This window comes from Halichoerus grypus, chromosome 6, assembly GCF_964656455.1.
Source record: "Halichoerus grypus chromosome 6, mHalGry1.hap1.1, whole genome shotgun sequence".
In the NCBI taxonomy this organism is placed as follows: Eukaryota; Metazoa; Chordata; class Mammalia; order Carnivora; family Phocidae; genus Halichoerus; species Halichoerus grypus.
Genome location: NC_135717.1, coordinates 114,020,307 through 114,043,391, shown reverse-complemented (window position 1 = coordinate 114,043,391; position 23,085 = coordinate 114,020,307). Strand labels below are relative to the sequence as shown.

General features: G+C 40.3%; 2 long non-coding RNA genes across 5 annotated transcripts in view; one reads left to right on the top strand and one right to left on the bottom strand.

The window, feature by feature from the left end:
* LOC144382366 (uncharacterized) overlaps positions 1-19,864 on the bottom strand; it is a 51,176-nt gene extending 31,312 nt beyond the window's left edge. For both annotated transcript variants that reach the window (XR_013449177.1, XR_013449176.1), the window contains exon 1: positions 19,811-19,864. This is a non-coding gene — a long non-coding RNA (uncharacterized LOC144382366). The remainder of the gene's footprint in view (positions 1-19,810) is intronic.
* Positions 19,744-23,085, top strand: part of LOC144382364 (uncharacterized) — a 28,489-nt gene continuing 25,147 nt past the window's right edge. Inside the window, exon 1 of one of the 3 annotated variants that reach the window (XR_013449167.1) lies at positions 19,744-19,940. This is a non-coding gene — a long non-coding RNA (uncharacterized LOC144382364). The remainder of the gene's footprint in view (positions 19,941-23,085) is intronic. The other 2 variants (XR_013449165.1, XR_013449166.1) reach the window with 2 other exon arrangements.

Genomic DNA, 23,085 nt, shown 5'->3' with positions numbered 1-23,085 from the left:
TTTAGGTGTGATTTCCAAAAAATCACTACCAAGACCTATGTCAAAGAGTTTTCTTCCTGTTTTCTTCTAGGAGTTTCAAGGTCTGTAATTTATTTCGACTTAATGTTTGTGAGCAGTGTAAGATAGGGGACTGGTTTCATTCTGTTACATGTGAATATCTAGTTTCCCCTGCACCATTTATTAAAGAGACTATCTTTTCTCCACTTGGTATTTTTTGCTCTCTTGCCAAATATTAGTTTACTGTATATGCTTTCTGAGCTTTCAATGCTGTCCAATCAATCTATTTGTTTTCATGCTAGTACCATACTGTTTTAATTACTGCAGCTTTATAGTATAGCTTGAAATCAGGAAGTGTAATGTCTCCGGCTTTGCCCTTCTTTGTCGGGATTTCTGTAGCTAGTTGGGGTCTTTTTTGATTCCATATAAATTTTAGGAACATTTTTCCTATTTCTGTGAACATAGGGACTCCCTTGAATCTATAAACAGCTTTCAGTAGTGCTGACATTTTTAACAATATTAATTCTTCCAATCCATGATTAATTCTTCCAATCCATTTTCATTTATTGTGTCTTCTTACATTTCTTTCATCAGTGTAAGTCTCCAGGCCATTCCAGATTTAAGGGGACCCTATCTTTTGTTTGGAAGAACTACACAGTATTATGATTATTTTTACAATGTACCATAATTCAGTGTGGGGACAGGGGATGGAAAGTAGGGAAAGAGAGGGATGGGCAAATTTTATTTTTCATTTTTACCATTCTGTTTTTTAAAAAAATTTTAAAATCCTGTATGTATGCTCATTACTTCTATAATAATGGTGAAAATAATAGTAAAATTGGATTCCAAATATTTTATGTATTACTTAAGTTACACACCAAGATAATAATTTTCTGATATTTTGAAGGATTCATGATTTTGAGTCAAAACACCTAATTCAAGGTATGTCTTCAGACCTCCTTTAACTATAAGGCCAAGTAATGGCAGATTCCATGAAATCTTCAACATGGAGCTCAGTACACAAATGCTTAGTAAATGTCTGTTGAATCTGAATGAGAAGATGGGAGCAAAAATGATGTGTGAAGCAGGGCGAAATAGCCTTAAGATCTATTAATTCAGTGTTTATAATCTACTTTTATCATGGAAACTTGGAATTTCATGGGCAAGAAAAGAGATTTGATTTAACTTCTATGCACTTGCAATGTAGGCTGTTGGATGAAATGGCAGCATGTCCGTTGCTGTATGTAATAGGATTTGGGAATTATAACTGAGGGCAGAATCAAGAAGGTCCTTAAACTTTAGTTTTGTAAGCCACCGATTTAATTAAGAAATCATGTATCTTTACAAATGCCAACAATGTTCCTCAGCTATTTCAAGTCAGACCTTGGAGAAGCACCCAAACAAGCTATTTTTTAAAAACCTCCTTTCTTTAGCAGCTGCAACACAAATTAGCAAGAAGCAGAAAGTGACCTCTTAATTTTGTTTAATAGACCCCATATTCAGTTTGGTCTGATGCTCTCACCAGTCCTTCTGTTTCTCCAAATTAAAAATTGATAAATAGAAACAATAAGAATACATTAGAGAAATTCTTGCCGATTCTTAGTCTAAATATATTTTCCCAAGTCCCACTTATAAGCAACTGCAAGAGTAGGCTGGCTATTTACTTAATGACCATTAGAAGCCATCCTGACCCTTCCCAGGAAGGTCAAAGAGCAGCCTGTCATTTGGATGCCTAATTTAATTGGACAAAGGAAATTGCTTTCATCATTTTTACTTTGCCCTTCCTAATTGGATTGAATGTCAACTTTCCACGTGATGTTCCCCAACATACACTCATGTTCCTAATGCAACCAGATTAGATCAATCTGCATCTGTCTTCATTGTACCCTGGGACTGCATAAACTTTGAATACATATTTATTTTGTGGATTTCATTTCCATGTTAATTAGAATTCAGGTTCCTGGAATTTCCATTCTAAGTGTGATAATCTTATAGTCAGCCTGATAGAAACAGCTGCATTTGTTTACTTTATGAAAGATGGTGTTTCTTGCTCAGATGATCATTGGATATGTACTTTCTAGATCAAAGATTGTGCCTCCATTCCTTCTTATAGATTTATCAGAATATATTAATTTATTGAGAACTTTCAAATTCAATTTTATTAGGTCACTGTGTTTTTTGGAAGGCATAATGAACAACAAAATTATTGGGAAACCATACTTACTAATATACGTCTCATTTCTTTTTTTTCTACTGTAATCTTTGCTCTCTCTCCAAGTAGACTTTTTAAAAAGGATTAACTCTTTTCCTAACTATAAAAGTTATACAGGTTGGGGCGCCTGGTTAAGCATCCAACTCTTGGTTTCAGTTCAGATCTTGATCTCATGGGTTGTGATATTGAGCCCGGAGTCCAGCTCCACACTCAGCAAGGAGTCTGCTTGAAAATTCTCTCCCTCTGTCCCTCTCCCTTCTCTCTCTCTAAAAATATATAAATTAATTAAAAAAAAAAGTTATACTTTCAAGTGCAGAAAATCTAGAAAATAGACAATTCTACTATTGTTAACATTTTGATGGTTTTCTTTCCATATACATATAATAGATTTTTTCAAAGTGTCATTATTCTAGGTAGATAAATATGATTTCAGTTCCAAAATGTTTTTTTTCAACAGCCATCCTTCTAACCTAATCAAGAATTTATTAGACAATCAGGGTGCCTGGCTGGCTCAGTTCGTAGAGCATGTGACTCTTGATCTCAGGGTTGTGAGCTCAAGCCCCATGTTGGGTATAGAGCTTACATTTAAAAAAGAGTAAAAAAAAAAAAAAAGAATTTATAAACAATAAAATAAAGCAGATTATTCAATCCAACATCAAACATATGCTAAAGATTTAGTATATTACTATACGCCACCCACTTTCTTCTCTGATGGGTAAGAAGGGCAGAAAAATAAGTAAGACATATCCTTGCTTTGAAAAAGTTTGTAAACTACAGAAAAAAAAAAAACCCAGTCAAATAATTATAATATAAGGTACACTGTGATAATAATATTAACCATTTACTGGGCACTAAGTATAACCAGGTACCTTCTATTCTTCATAACACCTCTGTGATGTGGGGACTATGACTCTCCTCATTTTACAGATGAAGAAACAGACCGAGAGATGTTAGGTGTTGTGCCCCAAACCACACAGCTAGTCAGTGATAGAACAGGGATTTGAATCTAGCAACAGGGTTTCAGCCAGGCCCTCCATCACTGTACACCACCGCAGGAGAGCACTTCAATGATAACATGTCTTCCATATATAGGAATACATAAAACTCTCGCAGAGTCTTCTTGACATGAAAGATAGATCCATGTACCCCCACAGGGTCTTGCTAGGGAGCTCACTTTCTTAAGAGAAGGGACCAGCCGTAGAACATTCATCACTGAGCCTGTAGGTCTAAAAAAGAGTTACAGTAATGGAAAAGATAAGAACGTCAAATAGTCTGGTATTTTGCCACATGCAGGGTCTGGGGTAATTTTTGCTGAGATTATAGAGAGTGAGCACAAGGCAGTTTTACCATTGGTCTGTGCCCAGGGCACACTCCAAGCCCTGCCACACAACCCCCCCACCCCCACTGGCCAGTGCACTGTGGTAAAGGAGATAGGGAGTCATGAGGACCACTATTATGTATGGGCTTCCAGGGACGATGTCTCTGATGAGGTACCATTTGAGCAGAGACCTGGGGAAAGAGAGAGAACAAGCCATGCCATTCTCTGGGGAGGAGGACTCCAGCAAGCACAAAGGCTCTGAGGCCAGAATGCGGCTGGTGTGTTCAAGGAACGGCAAGAAACCAGGTGGCTGAAGCAGAAGAAGTGAAGGGGATACAAGAGCTGATGAGGTGAGAGGAGCAGCAAGTTGGGAGGTGGGGAAGGAACACATGAACGTTGGAGGCGTGTAGTATCTGTTTCTATCACATTCCTTTACACTGGGTGACATGAGCTCTGGCCTGGTGAAATTACTCTGGTTTTCCTATTGGAAAACTTTGTTTGAATTAAATAGTTCCAGCTCAAGAGAACTCAGTTTTCGAGCAGAGAAATTGAGAATAATAAAGCCTATCTCATGGGGCATTGTGCTTATTAAATTAAATAAGATAGTATTTGTGAAAGTGCTTTGTAATCCGTAAAGCACTGTGATAAAGACTACTCTTGTTTTTGCTGTTGATGTTTAAGTGCTCAAGAAGCAGGGGGGTGGAGACAGTCTTTTTTTTTTTTTTTTAAAGATTTTATTTATTTATTTGAGAGAGAGAGAATGAGAGAGAGCACATGAGAAGGGGGAGGGTCAGAGGGAGAAGCAGACTCCCTGCTGAGCAGGGAGCCCGATGCGGGACTTGATCCCGGGACTCCAGGATCATGACCTGAGCCGAAGGCAGTCGCTTAACCAACTGAGCCACCCAGGCGCCCTAGAATACATTTGGTTTTAAATTTCATAATATATTAAGATTCAGGAAAATGCAAATTATTATTTAAGAAAAGCATGCATCATAAAATTTAAATGATAATATTAATATTTTTCAAGTAAACACTTCTTTTTTTATTACCAATAGAAATAATTTTTCTCCCTACAACAAAATCTTATTTGTATGGAACCATGAGTAAATGAAGAATACATATCACATAAGTAAAATTCCCAAATTACTAAAACCAAACCCTTAAACATAAAAACTTTAAAAATATTTTTATGTTATTATATCTATTATTTATGATGACACAGGCATATATATAATATTTTATTTAGTTGGCCATTTGGACAATATTCCTAATTCTTAGTATTTTCTCATTGACTTTGGTTCATTGATCTGGACATCAATTATTGCACAATGCTGAAATAGGAATTGCCCTCAGGAGCTAGTAAAGCTCATAAGATAGAAATTCACCAATCCAAATGGCCGTGCACTGAAGAATTTTTCAAAAACTACAATTCAAATTCCTTTTAAGTACTTTTGGGAAGGAAAAACTTTTCCTTGACCCTCTTAGGGTCCCTGGCTGTGCCTGAAGATTAAACTGACAAAGACAGATAAATAGGAGAAAATCATACAAATGTGTTTAATGTAAGTTTTACGTGACACGAGAGGCTTCATAAGGAAATGAAGACCCGAAGAAAACATTAAGCCTGGGCATTTTTTATACTAGATTTAGTGAAGAGAAGTGAGTAATGGAAAAATGTAATAGGACAAAGGAGCGTGAGGTAAGGGCAGTAAACTGGGAGAAATTAGCAAAGTCTGTTCATTTGGATTCCCTCCATCTTTGGAGATGAGGGTGCTCCTTTCCTCCAAGTACAGGGAGGGGACCTCTCACAACCTGCTTCAGGGGAAAAGGGGGGTCAGAGGGCCCTTCCTGTACTTGTTGTTTCTCAAATTCCTTCAGCTTAAAATATTCAATATGCCAAGATACCACATTTTGGAGTAGCATGTTCTGAACCCCGTTGCTTGCCAACAGGGTTGTATGCCAACATCTTTTTTCTCTGGCCAAAAGAAGGGAAAAGTAAACTTTTTTGAAAGACACATGGGAAAAGGGAGCTGCACAGTGCCCCACCCGCCGTGTTCCTCAAGGTCGTCACCCTTCCATACCAGCTTCTCGAATCCATAATTCAAGGATGATGATGTGCCTTCCAGAGCATGCCCAGTTCTCATTTCTGAGCTTCCTCCAACCCAACTATTTAGAGAGGCCTTTTCCTGTGCATAAGATTCCCTAACACGGAATGCAGCTGGATGAGGGAGGATTCTGACTTTCTTTCCAAGCCTTAGAATCCTGCCAACGTGGAAATCTGAACTGATAATCATAGGCCAGCACATATCATTTCCGTGACCATAAACTACTACTATCATTAGTAAAGGGCCTGTGGTTTTTTAATTATAGCAACATAGCAGATAGTCAATGTGTCTTCGTCGAATTGAGTTAGAGGGTGATCTTTCTTTTCATAAAAAGGTCAGTAAGAGAATACCGGGAACACATTATTATAGATATTCAACAGTTTAAATAAAATAGACTAATTCCTTGAAGAATACAAAATACCAAAACTCAGTCAAGAGGAAATATATATTATCTTATAATTATTAAAGAAATTAAATGTACAGTTTAAGAACCTCTGGGGAAAAAAAAGTCTCCAGGCCTCGATGCTTTCACTGGAGACTTTTCCCAAACATTTAAAGAAGAAATAACACCATTCTACATAATCTTTTCTAGCCAGTAAAAAAGAAGAAAACACTTCTTAATTCATTTTTTGAGGCCCGTATCACACTGATACCAAAATCAGACAATGATAATATAACAAAACAAAACAGCAGACCAGTATCCCTTATAAACATAGATATAAAATCCTGAAAACAATCTTAACAAGTTAAATCCAGCATTATTTTAAAAGAATAACACACCAAGACCAACCGGGATTTATCTCAGGAATGCAAAGCTGGTTCAATATTCAAAATCAATCAACACAATTCACCATATTTTTTTTCAGACTGTTGCTGTGTTTTAAACACAGCACACAACGTGATACTCAAACACCATTCATAAGCCTGTGTCACCTCTTTCAGATGGGAGCCGGGTACAGGTCTAAATAGCTTGTATATGTCAAACAGAAGAAAAGAAGGGAAGTTTGGGGAATAAGGTGGAAATCATTGTGCCCAATTTAAACATAAAAATCTCAGGCTTGTCATTATTTATAACCCTTTAGAACAACTCTTCCCCAAAAGGAGAGCATGTCAAATGGAAAATTCTAAATAAGCTGATGTCCTCACGTTGAACTAAACAGAACGAATGATGCGGCATCATAAAATGAGGCTATAATTATGTGGTCTCACTTCCCGGCCGCGGGAGGCACTCGGTACAGAGCAGACACTGCGGTGTTTTCTGGACTCGGAACTGTTTGAGGTCCTTAAGAGAAGGCAGTTTTGACAATGTAGACCAATCAATTTGCGCTAATTGATTCTGTGATGGTTTTGGATTGATGGCAGAGGAATAGTTTGTGGCGGCAAAGAACTAACACTTCGAACATGCTGTAAATGTTTTAAAAAATCATTTTTCCTCCCGCTCCCCAACTCCCGTGTGACTTTGGACGTAACTTATGACCCAGGTGAAAAACACATGGTCAGTATCAATTGACAAACCTCAACATCTATTCATGATAAAAAAAATATTTTTCAGCAAAGCAGGACTAGAAGGAAACTTCCTCAAGCTGATAAAGGGTGTCCGTAAAAACCCATGGCTAACATCATACTGAATGGGGAAGGACTGAAAGTTTTTCTAAGATCACTAACAAGACAAATGTAATTTTTAGGGGTGTGTACTTAGGTGGTGAAACTCTAATGCAAAGCAAAGAATTATTCTTCAAGCCAAGCTAGTGGTAACCTCTGGGAAGGGAAGAAGAGAGGCAGGGGTCTTCTGGGTCCTGGCAACAGTCTATTTCTTGACCTAATGGTGGTTTCATGGTGTTTACATGACAACAATTTGTTAAGTTGTATATTTGTATTAGTACTTTCTATATTTGCATATATTTCCCAGTAAAATGTTATAGACGAAATGAATATTTTCAGAAATTTTAAATGTTAGCTTCTTTAGAAAAGAATAATTTAGCACCTTATTCCTCATAACTCCCTATGCTTTTAATATGAACACTAACAGTTAATAAATAGTTGAAATAAAGAATTGCCCTCTGGAGCTTTTATGGCAATCAAACCAAAATCATGGTTTTAACCACTCAGCCTGGAACTTGCTTAACTTAGTTACGGTTTTCTCAGCTGCACAGTGAGCGGGGGTGGAGGGGGTTGAGGGCAGTAGTGGGGAGTGGGACAGCTCCCTGGGTGTACCCCCCTCCCCCTGCACCGGGCAGAACACAGGGGCATTAACCAGCAGTCTCCTTAGACTGTTCTCAGCTTCAATCCAAACACTTCTGATTGAAAAACAATGTCAAAAATTGGCCTTAATTACCTACAACCTTTTTATAGAAGATCCTTAGAAGATTATTTATAGCAAAGCCATTTAATATCATTAAGATAATTCCATGTGCATTTAAAAAAATATTATTTTAAGTTCCAGTGATGGCTCAAAATGTCTTTCCTAATTTTTTAGATTTCCCTTGCTTAAAATAGTGCTGAAAATAAAAATTTGGAACAAGGGGCTGATAGGAATTTTAAAAACAAGCATGGATAGAAATCTAAAATGAGTAAAACTCCCATAATGAAACCCACATTTATATCAATACTATGGAGAAAACATAAAGCCATGTAGGCAGGCTTCAGCAAAAGTGCATATAATAACCTCAAATCTTTTTTTCCAAAATTGGAAAAAGTGACTTAAGACTTGAATTTTGAATTTTTATTATGAGTACTCATTTACTCTAAAATTTAAAAAGTTCTTACTTCGGGAGAGGCCTGGGCATTTTCTAAAGTATATGTGTAGTAGCCTATCTCTGAGTTTTATATGTGATAAACTTTTAAATGTATAGGTAGTAAAAAAGTAAAATTCCCTTCTTGATGATTCCTGTTCATCTTTTCGACGCCTAGAAAGTAGTTCCTCATCTATTTCTCATTCCCCCAATTAATCTCATTCATTTACTTAATAAATATGGAGCATCTGTGAAACACTGTTCTAGGTTGATATTAGAAAACAAAGCAGACACCATTTCCTGCCCTCGTGGAGCTTGTCTACAGAGGAAGGAGATAACAAGCAAAATTAATAAGTATGTTGTATGATATATTAGAAAGTAGTAAGGGCCGTGGGGGAAAACAAGAGCAGTCTATGAAGGTCAGTCATGCCAGGACAGGGGCTGGGAGGTGGGGACTTCTGGCAACGATAAACAAGGTGATTGGAGCAGAACTCATCTGAAGAGATGGCATTTGAAGAAGATGCTTAACAGAGGGAATGAGTAAACCATGTAGATATTTGGAGGAATAACATTCCAGGTGAAGGAAACGGCAAGGACAGAGGCTCTGGGTGTAGATGATGTGTAGATACGGTGTATCTACACCCCGTACACTCTGCCGTTCTGGGTGGCTGCAGTGTTGAAGGAACAGCATGGAGTCCACGATGGCTGGAGCGGAGGGAGCAAAGTGGGACAGCAGTCAGAGATGGAAGGGGGATCTTGTGTGGCATCGGAAGGACTCTGCCATCCACTCTGAATAAGATAGGAGCCATCGGAAGGTTCATGGTCTACTTGGGTTTTGACAGGACCACTCTGGCTGCTGTACTGAAAATAGACTGTAGGACACAAGGGCAGAGGCAGGATGACCTGTTCAGAGGCTATTACAGTAATCCTGGTGGGGTGTGATGACATTTGGACCACAGTGTAACAGTGGAAGGGGTAACAAGCAGTCAGACTTTGGATGCATGCTGAAAGCAGGATTCCCAGTGGAAGGGTAGAGTTGTTATCCACTGACATGAGGAAGAGTATAGCTAGAGGAGGGATAGAGAAGATTAGTTCAGTTTCTGACATGTCCAATTAGATGTTTGCTTATTTATTTATTTATTTATTTATAATTTAAATTCAATTAATTCCAGTAGTACAGTTAACACACAGTGTTATTAGTTTCAGAGGTATGATATAGTGATTCAACACTTCCATACATCACCTGGTGTTCATCACAAGTGCCCTCCTTCATCCCCATCCCCTATTTCACCCATTCCCTGCCACCCACCTCCCCTCTGGTAACCAACAGTTTGTTCTCTATAGTTAAGAGTCTGTTTCTTGGCTTGTCTCTCTCTCTCTCTCTTTTTTTTCTTTGCTTGTTTGTTTTGTTTCTTAAAGTCCACATATGGGTGAAATCACATGGTATTTGTCTTTCTCTGATTTACTTCACTTAGCATAATATATTCTAGTTCCATCCACATTGTTGCAAATGGCAAGATTTCATTCTTTTTTGTGGCTGAATAATATTCCATTGTATATATACACCATCTCTTCCTTATCCATTCTTCTATTGATGTACACTTGGGCTGCTTCTATAGTTTGGCTATTTTAACCATGCTTCTATAAATAAGGGGTGCATGTATCTCTTTGAATTAGGGAGGAACATTCTTATCACAGGAGACTATAAGCCTCAGATTTCTTTTTCTTCCTTGGGAATTTGGCTTTGGGGCTTGTTATTGCTATTTCAAATGTGATCCCTTTTTTCCCCATTATAATTTTTAATTAGTAAGTTTGTGGTGTGCTGGAAAGCTCTAGACTTTTGTACATGAGGCTTGTATTTATTCTCTGCCACTTGCCAAGGACCTCCCATGTTCCAGGCCATGTGCAAGTGCTATCTTCACAATAACTTTGAGGAAACTGAGGTTAATGAATGTATGATTGTAAAAGTTTTTCAGTTGATTCTCCGAAGCTTTCTCTCTATGCAATGACATCATCTACACAAAATGATAATCTCGTCTCTGTCTTTTTAATAATTACATTTTTTATTTCCTTTCTTTGCCATCTTTTAGGGCAAACAGAACATCATTTAAACCTCTCTTAATGACTCGGGCACATCATTACGGAGACTGGCAATGCTAACAAATTATGGGCTATTTCGTCCCTGCTTGAAATTGATGCCACTGATGGTGTTTTCTCTCACATCTGCTTACTGGCCTCTAGCTGCTCTACCCCACCTATTTTGTAGCTCTCAATAGAACAAATAATAAACCGTTAAATTGGTACACTTAATTTTAGATTACCTTCCAGGTTGTACGGTTGGAAGCTTCCATTGGAAAGTGGTGTTCCTGACAGCTGTTCGGTGTTCTGACATTTCCCTGCTTATTCTAAACAGTGGAGGTCATTGAAAGCCTGCCTCCTGGACAAGGGAATACTCCCGTACAACGAACTTTTATTAAAAAATCACCAGCATGCTAGTTAGGGGATAGGGAGTCCCAGTTTTATTGACTTGCAATATATGTCACTTCTGCCCTCTGGGTCTCATCCATAAAATGGCTGGGAATAGGACAATATTAATATTGCCTGTTTCTATAAATATCACATCACAGGTTTCTAAACTTTTTTAAAAAGATTTATTTATTTATTTATTTTAGAGCGGGGGGTGGGGAGGGGCAGAGGAAAAGAGAATCTCAAACAGACTTCTCACTGAGCATGGAGCCTGACGTGGGGCTCATTCTCACAACCCGGGGATCATGACCTGAGCCAAAATCAAGAGTCAGACACTTAACCAACTGAACCACCCAGGCACCCCAACAGGTTTCTAAACTTTTAACACACATTATCTCATTTGTTCATTCGAATAACCTTTTGGAGTGATCAGGCCAGGGACCATCATTCTCACTTTAAGATGGGAAAACTGAAGCCTGGGAGACTGAGTTATATAGACTAACAGAGGTTTCTAGAGTTTGAGCCTGAGCTAGAGACTTGGTTTGGTGTTTTCAAGTTTACTGCTCTTTCTTCTACCCTGTGCTTTCCACATGCACAGGTGCCTTAAAATCTATCTAAGCGTGTTCCCTTAATATTTCTAGTTAGCTGGTAAACTTACTGTTGATAGATTCTTGTCAGGTTTGCAGGGGGATATGGAGCACATTGTCCCTTCTCCTCCACCACCAGCACTCTAAACTGGAATGTTCCCAATCTCAGTATAGACTGTTCCTGGGAGCAAACTAATTCCTTATTCCCAGGGCCTGGGGTCTGGTTTTACTGAGAGGGTGCGTGTGAGAGCTTTAGGGCCAATTGCAAAGGTAGAGGGCACAGTGCCCAAGACTGTCCTCACTTCTGACACCAATGTAAGTTCAATGGGTCCCAAAATCACCATCTGGTTTGGTGTTTTCTAGAAAGACTCACGGGACTCACTGAAAGCTGGTTTATCCACAGTTATGCTTTATTACAGGGGAAAGATGGAGATAAAGGTCAGCCAAAGGAAAAGACACATAGGACAGAGTCCAAATACAGAGGTTTGGAATACAGAGCTTCTGTGGGCTTTGACCCAGGGAGGGGAGATGTGCTGTATGACATCCATGTGTGACAGTTCGCACAGGGTCTTGCCAACCAGTGAAGCTCACCTCATCCTCAGCGTTCGATTTTTCTTGGGGCTCCATTACACAGGCATGATGGACTGACTGACTGATAGCACGTTGTTGACCTCAGTCTCCAGGCCACTGATACTAGAAGACCCAAAGCCTTGGCCCCAAGTCATGTTGTTGGTCTTTCTGGGGTGGCCAACCCCCCATCTAAATCACTGCTCCCAGAAGATTCACACCAGAGATTACCCGCTAGCAGCCAGGAACAAAGGTCAGACCTCTTCAGAGGGTGGTTAATTCTTCACCCCACAGTGCAGCTGACATTTCATTGCTTCCTGTGTAGTTAGGAAGAGAGCTCAAGAGCTTCAGCTCAGGGGACCAGACTTTTTGAAGAGAGAGTTCACTTTGGCTGCGCCTGAAAGGTGCTGCTTTTCAGTTCTCCCAGGGAAAATGAGCCCACCCCGCATTGGGAAACAGCCCTTAACCAATCAGCAGCACTAAGAGCATTCTCCAGGAGGCCTCAGATCTCTAATCAGCAACTTGAATCATGCTGAGGAAATTGCCCTTAATGTGTCATCCAAATTTTATGTAGCCCCCAAATGTTTCATTTAAATGTAAAACAAAGATAACAGAGTGTATCCTAGTGAAATCTGTCCCTCTTTGAATCAGGCTGCTCTTTCCCTAGCACTCAAAGTTCAAACCCTGCTGAGAAGTTACCCGGCATCACCTTCCCAGCTAGCAAAACTCCGATCAGAGAAAGCCAACTATTTTTGAAATCTTTCTTCAGATCAGTTTATCATGAAACCCCACACCCACATGAACCGTGTGCGTGGCACATCAACTTTCCAGTACCACAATTTCCATTTGGACCAGTCTCAGTTCCTAAAGGGCCGACAGCGAGTTTCCCCTCCCATGGCCTCTAGCTTCCAAGGCTGGGGAGCCCTCCTACATGCTCAACCTCGTAAACCGACCAGTTCCTACTGCCACCTGATCTTGTTCCCCTCCACACCCCAGTGGGACACGTTCTTACCCATGTCAGTGCTCTCCAGCAAAGACCACCAGGAGCACCCCTACACAACCCATGGGTGTTTCAGTGGGGGGGGGGGTGTTAAAAAAGACCTACAGGACATAGGCTTGCACTTGCTGATTTTGGGGAGTGTTCAAGGAAGCAGGGCTGTGCTCTAGATTGGGTGTTATCAGGAGGCTGGCTCATTCTCTGATTGGTATCTTTAGAAATGTTAGGTATAGAGAGGGCAGACTAGAGGGAAACTAGGGGTGTAGTTGATAAAGAAACAGCCGTCCACCATATTCACTGGGAGAGATGTTTGGTATCGTGACTTGGACAAGGTTCGAGTTTTGTCTGTGTTCAGATGTAATTATGAAGTGGTCTTGTTTGTATCTTGATCCATCATGATCACAGAGTGGCTTTGTCTGATGCTGAGATTCCCTGAAATTGTTTTCCTTCAATAGAAGAGCACTGAGACTTAGCTAGTCGTGCCAAGCCCTCTCAGAGCAATGCCAAGTCTGCAGTGACAGCACCAGCCCTGCAGTTTTCCTTCTCAGCCAGGAGGTCTCCTTGCTCTCTGCTCAAGTCATGCCCATCCTTAGCCCTGGGACAAGGGGGAGGCAGAAGAGGCAAGAAGTGCACACGATTTAAGGAGGCACCCACTCTCAGGTACTGGCCATGTCCTTGCATGACCCCAACAGGGAGTGGTTCCTTATGTCTCATGCCTCCCTCCCCTACATTGCCTCACCTCTGTCCTTGTCTGTGAAGTCCTCCGCCCTTCCTTCTTCTTTCACCCTAAATCCTACCCAGACCAGATTCAGACATACTGAGACCACTGATGGCATTCAGGACTCATACCTCAAAATATGGCATCTTAGCCTATTGGGTATTTTAAGCCGAAGGAGTTTGAGAACATGGCAGAAGCAGGAAGGTCACTCTGACCTCCTCCCCATCTCTGCCTTCTTCCCTGAAACAGGTCATAAAGTCCTCATGTGAGAGGTGCCCTTGCTACACCCAATCCCTGGAGGAAAGGAGCATGCTTATCTCCAAAGACAAAGGGTTGCCAGGAAGAATCCTAACAAACAGGACTTGCTAGGTTTCCCCAGTTTGCTTCACTTACCAGATACTCCTTGCCCTGTCATATTCCCCCATGACTGTCCACTCTCCAACCAACGTGGCATAAAACCACACAAGTCTAACTGCTCCTTCAGGTCTTTGTTTCCTTATGAAGTCTCCCGTGTCAGGTAAGACTTACACTAAATAAATTCGTGTGCATTTCTTCTGTTTATCTGTCTTTGTCAGTTTGATTTTCAGACCCAGCCAGGGATCTTAAGAGGATTGAGAACAAGTTTTTCCTCCTTTACTCCAGATACAGCTTTCACTTCCCTGACTGTTAATGCCCTCATGCTCATCACTCCCACACTGTAGCTCTTCATTATTTGCTAATTGCTTTTTGTGGATTTGTTTGTTTTCTCCAATTGTACTACAGATTTTAGCCTAAAGGCTTCTTTCCCATCATTCATGTCTCAACCTAAATGACTCCCTGAGAGAGGACCTCCCAGCCCACACTAACTAAAATACACCCAGCTCCAATCATCCTCTCCCTTTACCGTGGTTTGTTCTCTTCATTCCTTGATCACTATCTGAAATGATTTTAATTTTAAGGTTATTTTCTGTCCCCGTCGGCCACTCCAATATTAGTACTAGGAAGACAAGTATTTCGTCTGTCTTGTTCATTCCTGTATCTCTAGGGCCTTGTCATGTTTATGTTTTTGACAGTCAATATGCATTTACTGCAAGCCCATGCATGAGGTATAGTAAGTGTCCTGTGTATACAGGGGGCAAGGGAGGGGTGTTAGAATAGAAACATAGGGGCGCTTGGGTGGCTCAGTTGGTTAAGCGTTTGCCTTCGGCTCAGGTCATGATCCCAGCATCCTGGGATCGAGCCCCGCATCGAGCCCCGCATCAGGCTCCCTGCTCAGCGGGTAGCCTGCTTCTCCCTCTTCCTCTGCCTGCCTGTCTGCCTGCTTGTGATCTTTCTCTCTCTGTCTGTCAAATAAATAAATAAAATCTTAAAAAAAAAAAAAAAGAAACATAGAATCCTTGCCTTCCTGTGGTTTACAATAGTGCATCGGCGCTTGGTTTTGGATTAAGCAAATAGGTGTTAGCAGATGTTCATATATAAATACTGCTAATTGATGCCCTGATTGCCAATCATTTAAAAAACTAATGGTCCTAGTCAGACTATTTAAGTGGCTACATACAATTAGTAATTAAACCGCACTTTAGAAAAAGGAGTTTTGAAATTCATAATTTTCTTTGCTGGTTTTCCTAAATTCATAAAATTTTAAATTATAAATCAGTGAGGATTCCATGCAGGGTTAAATTCCTGCTTCAACTCTCCCCTGAAGAGTTTTAGGCGATGTGGCCAGAATGGAAATAACAGTAATTGTTGGGGGAGGGAGGGCTGTCAAATAAAAATTTCATTTGTTTGTTTAGGTCCTCACTTTCCTATTATTGTCTGGTGTGACTTTTTATAGTTGTTTATGATGAGAGAACTTTCATTTTCATCAGCTAACCTTCACCTTTATACCGGTTCAGGTCAGCTGTTATTTATCAGGTAAATGTGTACAGAGTTCACAGCCCCAAACCAGGCAGGAGCCAAGCCATGGATTGTCTAATGCTTCTAGAATAAGGGGTGACATCAGCCAGGTGCCTCTTTATATTTTAGCCAAATGATTTTTTTGGCCTTTGAATTATTTGCTCAGTTACTTAGACTTTAATGGCATTCAGTATCTGTGTGTGGAAATTGGATGCAGGTATTTCTGAGGTGTGAGAAATCTCACCTATCTGCTTTGGTTTAAGTGGTTCTAGATTGCAAAGTGCTGGATAGGGCTGTTTATTTATACAAAACAATCAAATGGAACTCTCTATATGCATAGCATCAGATCTGGAAAGCTACCCAAATGCCCTCTGGGTAAGAAGCAGGATTTGGGAAAGAGAGTCAAGGCAGACTTGGCTTTATCTGTACTGTTTGAATTTTTTTCTTTTTCTTTTTTTAAGCTTTTATTTATTTATTTATTTGAGAGAGAAAGCCAGAGAGAGAGCACAAGCAAGGGGAGCAGCAGAGGGAGAGGGAGAAGCAGGCTCCCCGACACGGGGCTTGATCCCAGGACCCTGGGATCACAACCTGAGCCGAAGGCAGCTGCTTAACTGACTGAGCCACCCAGGCGCCCCTGTTTGAATTTTTCACAGTGAGCGTACATTTGTACATTAGTCATATAATAAAATAATTTCTCCCAGATAATTAAACAAGAAAAAGAAATTAAAAAACATCCAAATTGGAAAGGAAAAGATAAAACTATCACTATTGCAGATGATACAGATCTCTCTAAAGACCCCACCAAAAACTTGTTAGAACTAATAAATGAATTCAGTCAGGTTGCAGGATATAAAAGCAATATACAAAAATCTGTGTATTTATATACAATAATAACTAGCAGAGAGATAATTTTTTTAAATCCCATTTACAAATGCACCAAAAAGAATAAAATACCTAGGAATAGACTTAATGAAGAAAGTAAAAAACCTATACACTGAAAAGCATAAGACGTTAATGAAAGAAACTGAAGATGACACAAATAAATGGAAAGATATTCCATGCTCATGGATTAGAAGAATTAATATTGTTAAAACGTCCATACTACCCAAAGCCATCTGCAGATTCAGTATAATCCCTATCAAAATTCCAATGGCATTTTTCACAGAAATAGAACGAGCAATCCTAAAATTTGCACAGAGGGGCACCTGAGTGGCTCAGTCAGTTGAGTGTCTGCCTTCGGCTCAGGTCATGATCCCAGCGTCCCCAGATCCAGCCCCATATCAAGCTCCCTGCTCGGCGGGGAGTCTGCTTCTCCCTCTGCCCGTCACCCCCTCACCCCGCTCTCTCTTGCTCTCTCTTACTCTCTCTCACTCTCTCTCTCTCTCAAATAAATAAATAAAATCTTTAAAAAAAATTTGCATGGAGCCACAAAAGACCCCAAATTGCCAAAGCAATCTTGAGAAAGAAGAACAAAACTGGAAAACTGGAGCTTTCATGTTTCCTGATTTCAAACTATATTACAAAACTATAATAACCAAAACAGTATGGGATTGGCCTTAAAACAGACACATAGACCAATGAACAGAAGAGAGTCCAGAAATAAACCCATGTGTATATGGTCAATTAATTTATGACAAAGAAGCCAAGAATATACAGTGGGGAAAGGCCAGTCTCTTCATTAGATAAATGGTGTTGGGAAAACTGAACAGCCACATGCAAAAGAATGAAACTAGACTACTATCTTACACCACACAGAAAAATTAACTCAAAATGTATTAAAGACTTGAATGCCAGACACGAAACAATGAAACTCCTTGAAGAAAACATAGGAACAAAACTCTTTGACATCAGTGTTGGTGATGATTTTTTTGGATCTGACTCCAAAAGCAAGGGCAACAAAAGAAAAAAAAAATCAAACTACAAAGCTTCTGCACAGCAAAGGAAGCAACCAAGAAAATGAAAAGGCAGCCTACTGAATGGGAGAAAAAATTAACAAATCATCGATCTGATAAGTAGGTAATATCCCAAAGGCATAAAGAACTCGTACAACTCAATAGCAGAAACCAAAACCAAAACCAAACCAAAAACAATCTGACTAAAAATAGGCACAGAATCTGAATAGACATTTTTCCAAAGAAGACAAAACAGATGGCCAACAGACACATGAAAAGATGCTCCACATCACTCATCATCAGGGAAAATCAAATTGAAACCAGTATGAGATATCACCTCACACCTGTCAGAATGGCCAGAATCAAAAAGACAAGACATAAGTGTTGGCGAGGATGAGGAGAAAAGGGAACCCTGTGCACTGTTGGTGGGAAGGCAAACTGGTGCATCCACTATGGAAAACAGTATGGAGGTTCCTCAAATAATTAAAAATAGAATTACCATATCATTCAGCAATTCCACATCTGGATATTTATCCCAGGAAAACAAAAACACTAACTTGAAAAGATACATGCATACCCATGCTCACTGAAATATCACTTACAATAGACAAGATATGGAAATAGCTTAAGTGTCCATAGATGGAGGAATGGATAAAACAAGTTGCGGTATATACATACAATGGAATACTATTTGACCATAAAAAAAAAAAAGAAATCTTGCCATTTGTGACAAAATGGATGGACCCTGAGGGCATTATGCCAAGTGAAATAAGTCAGACAGAAAAAGATACCATATGATCTCACTTATACATGGAATCTAAAAACAGCAACAACAAAAATAAACCAAGCTCATAGATACAGAGAACAGATTAGTGGTTGCCGGTGGTAAGGGGTGGGTGTTGGGCAAACTGGGTTAAGAAGGTCAAAAGGCACAAACTTCCAGTTATAAAATAAATAAGTCAGGGGGATATAATGTACAGTCTGGTGACTATAGTTAATAATACTGTATTGCATATTTCAAAAGTTGCTAAGAGAATAAAACTTAAACGTCCTCACTGCACAAGAGAAAAAAAAATTGTAACTATGTATGGTGATGGATTTTAACTAGACTTATTGTAGTGATCATTTTGTAATATATATAAATACCAAATCATGGTTTACACCTGACACGAACACAGTGTTATTTGTCAATTATTTAAAAAAAAAAATAATTTCAAAAAATAAGTTTGAGAGAGACAAATACACAACGAATGTCATATTCTCAGATTCTATACCAAGGAAGTAAGAAAATCTCTGCTGTCAGTGAGATTGTACACATTTTCCTGAAATTCACAAGCAGAAGAAAGAAAAGAAGTGTTCTCGGAGGTCTCTGGTGATTCCTCTGTGAGAAGTCGCTGTTCCCAGCGGATGTCTTTTTGATGACTCCTGGTCTGCAAGCTCATTTCCCAAGAACTTTCAATTCCCAGCTGGATGTTTTTTCATCTCTTCCTAGTGCCGCCTCTGGTCCCCCACCCCCTGCTCAGCTACCATCTTGTGTCCCTGCATTTCGGGATCTCCCCCTTCCAATGCTGACCTGCTATTGATGGGAGATCAGTTTTGACTCTTGTCAGTCACTGTCAACATTTCAGTCACCCTGCCCGCAAGTGCCTCAGCACTCCTGAAGGAGCGAGGTGTTCCTGAGCTCTCCTGGGGTGACTCCACCCAGCTGGATCCCTAACACAGGGGCAATCAAAGTTGATAGGCTGGTAACAGCCCTGGAGATATTCTGACAGGAAAAGCCTTTCCAAACAAGGTGAAACTGGCTCTAATAACTCTCAGGAGTTGGAATTGAGAACCTTGGAGAGAACGGGGCAGTTTGCAGTGAGAGTTTGTATAGAATCTGCAACAGAAAGAGCTTTGAAGTAGAAAGGGGGCCAAGAGGAGCCATGAGCACGTTGCAGTGGAGAGGAAGCAGAATCAATGGGCCCACAGATACTGTAAGAAAGGATGGTGAGTACAAGGTGGGGAAACCAGTTGACAGTGAAAGAGAAACAGAGAAGCTCAGAGAAGCAAACCTGCAGAGAATGCATTGGTTTCGTTCATGGTAGAGGCCTCCCAGAAGACCCTGGAACTCCACCGGCTGAGCTCCCACAATGGTCTTGGCCTCCACACGACTTTCTCCTCCCAGTCTCCTTGAGCCTAATTCTGATATGCTTCCTACGCTTCCTGAAACCCAATTCTCCTGCTTAGCCTGGGTTCCCTGGGACTTGGCCACGTGGCTGAGATCACTGTTTCCTCATTTCTAAAAAAACACATGCAGCACATGCTTCATTACCTGCATCTTAGTCTTAAAATCAAGAGAGCCTACCTCAAATGATCAGCTTGCCATGCAGGTGTCCCCTCACTACAGAAGGTGGGATGGACACAGCAGGGCGGGATGGAAAAGGCCCGGTCTTCCAAGCACATTGGCCTGAGCCGAAGTCCACAGTCTACCAAAGGTGAGTTGTGAGACTTTGGGCAAGTTACTTAACTGCTTCTGAGACCCGTCCTTTCTACCTTGAAATGCCGATGGCTCCGGACTGCTATGAGACCCAAGCACGGCTCATGCAAGCAGCTGGTAGGGTGCCTGCCAAGAGTTCGCACTGGATACAAGTCCGTACCCTTCCTTCTTCTCTCTGGATGCTTCTTATCTTACACAGTAAAGGCCAGCCCACCCCCCACCCCCCTTCAGTAGTGGCAGCTATGGTTAAAGTCGTCTGCTTCCTGTCTCCCTGGGTTCTACTGTTTAACTGTTTTGTGCTTACACACTTAAAGAGTGATAGTCAATCTGGTCAAAGCTGTAAACATGGATTTGGGGTGAGTTTGGGCCCGTTTCTTTGCTATCTACTGAGAGTTCATTAGAAGAAAATGGTAAGAAGCCCCTGATGGGGCAGTCAAGTGCAGGCCAGTGGGGGATGAGGGGGCTGCTACCTTTTGCATACCTATACCCAGTCTGCCATCAACAAATATTTATTGAGCTGCTCTTATGTGCAAAGGTACTGTCAGGATAGACGGTACCACGACATTGAAAGGGATGAAATTGCTATACAGAATGATTGAATCACAGCAAGTCTATTTTGAGTTCGCTTATTTAGGAATCACAGATGTATGCTGGATGTTTAAACAATGTAATAAACACCATAAGGGTGGTGCCTAACTCTCTTTACGAGATCTTAACTAGGACCAACTAAGATTTAATATAAAAGTGTCCCTTGCGTAGAGCCAAAGTGGCTCCTACATAGGGCTCATTAAGTATTTATGAATGAGTAACTCCAGATGCTGCAGGGATCAGCAAACATCTATAAATCTGGCTGAGCTAAAATGGGTACTACTGTGTAGAAAGATACATGGTAATATTGTGATTATGGTGGTACCAAATTACCCTAAAATCATAAACTCGAGAAGCATCCGAACACATAGTCTTCCTCAGAAACTAATCTGCCTCTTTTTCCTGCTTGGACCTCTTTCTCCTGCAAGCCTACAGATTGTCATTTATGGAAAGGGATACATACAGTTCTTTCTGAAACTCTTTGCTCCAAATTCTAATAATCTCAGAGAAGTGGCTTTCTGTGCCCTGCTGACCTCCTTCTCTTAAAACGAAAGAAAGCAAAACAACAACAACAACAACAACCCCATAGGCCAAAAAACTGAGCATCCCCAATAATCAAATTAGTCAATGTAAAATATGGATATCCCACAAGCACAGTCAATTCTTTTTTAAGCATAAAAGACAAATGCAAGCATAATTATTCTGCCAACTTAAAAATCTGCTTTGAAAAAACACAAACCACAGCATCAACAATTCTCTGAGGACCATGAAATGAGGACGAATCTTTAATGAAAAATCCAATGGGAAAACTTGAGAGATAATTCACTCTTCCTACCACAAAACAAATGTTCCTCCAAAATATATATCTCAAGTCAGTATAAATCTCAGCTTGGGGAAAGAGCAAAAATCTCATCAGCAAGGAGATCACTACAATTGTCAGTGAAGTAATGAAAAGTTAGACAAGGGAGCGATCTAGAACCTAAATTATATTTACCTTCTCTGGAAGCACTTGTCATTTGTCATATAATATACACATCCGTTCTATGCCTTTGTCTAAAAGTTGGGCAGAATCTGTTTAAGTCAGCAGAAATGTTAACTTAAAAAATGAAATGACTGACTTTTCACATTGAAGCCCTTTATATGAGAAGTTCTGCTGCAAGGAACAACCAAAATAGCTTGCCTAGGTGGCCTCAAATGCCAGTACCCGAGGGGAGAAAACACCTCATCAAGAAAAGGTCAAATTAAACCAGGAGAATAGGATGTGGCATCTAATTACCATCTCCCAATTCGACACTTAGTTGTTAGGTAAGTACCATCCGACAAGATAATGGATGGAAAAGAACATCTTAAAGGGAAGAATCCAAATGACCAGAATTGTTCAAAAAAGGGAATGACTAGGATATTGCTTTCGGGATCCATACCATGAATCCAGTGTCATTACAATGCTGCATTCAATGAAATCCAGTTATATCTCATGATTAAATGATGTGGGATGGGCACTAAAACACACCATTTCCTCCTACTTCACTTCATTTTATTTTTAAGACATTTTCCCATCATCATCATCATCATCATCATCAAATATTTAACAAATTATTGTGTGCCTCACAAGAAGAGGGGCTAGAATGTCTACCAGCTAGCATAGTAAGACTCTTCCCTGCTACTTCAGCTCCTGTTGTTCTTTCTTTTCTTGGCGAAAAGACCCTTTCTGGGATTCCCTTTGGCAATCCATCCTGTACTGTCTTGGGTGTGTGGCATGCTTCGTGTGACTTTTTCCTGCCTAAGGCAATTCTGGGTCTTACACTTGCCACCTGTTCAACTCTTCCCTGGTCAGCGTTGAGCACTGGCTTTCAAAAGATACTGATGGAAGTGAAATCAATCAAACCCCTCAGATACACAGGTCTTCTGCCATTTTCTGTGTCTCAGGAATGAGAATGCCATCTTACCCATCAAGAATTCATATAATGACCTTTACAGATTTTTCACGCCAGTCATCCTGAGTTTTTCCCTGAAGTGCCTTTGTTTTCTTAGAATTTTTCTGTTTTATGTTCCTTGGAGTAACCTTAAATAGCTGAGCTGTGTGTGTGTGTGTGTGTGTGTGCACCTGTTTACTCTGCTCTCTCTATGGCTCCCACCTCCCTTCTCCTTGAAGTCCAACAGAGAGTCTCTATACAGAAAGAATCACTGTGTGTGGACAGATACACTGCCTGGCACAACAAAGAACCCTGTGAAAAGGCAGCTTTTATTCTTATTCAGTGAGATTAATCTGATTAATTATAATGCTATCATTTGTAAGAACAGCACGTCAAGGATACAGGCAGAATGAGATAAGTAAAACTTATGGGGTTTTAGAGTGGCAAAGTATATTCACAATACTCCTGATTATCATCTCCAGAAAACTGAAGTTCAGAAAGCAGTTCTTTGCCTCCAAATTGCTGTATTTTACCCCACATTGGACCATAGAGAACATGTCCTTTCCTCCTTAGAGAGTTCTCAGCGAGCCAGCCCTCTTGTTTATTTCTCTCTGCCTAGATGTGCTTTATTCATAACTAATT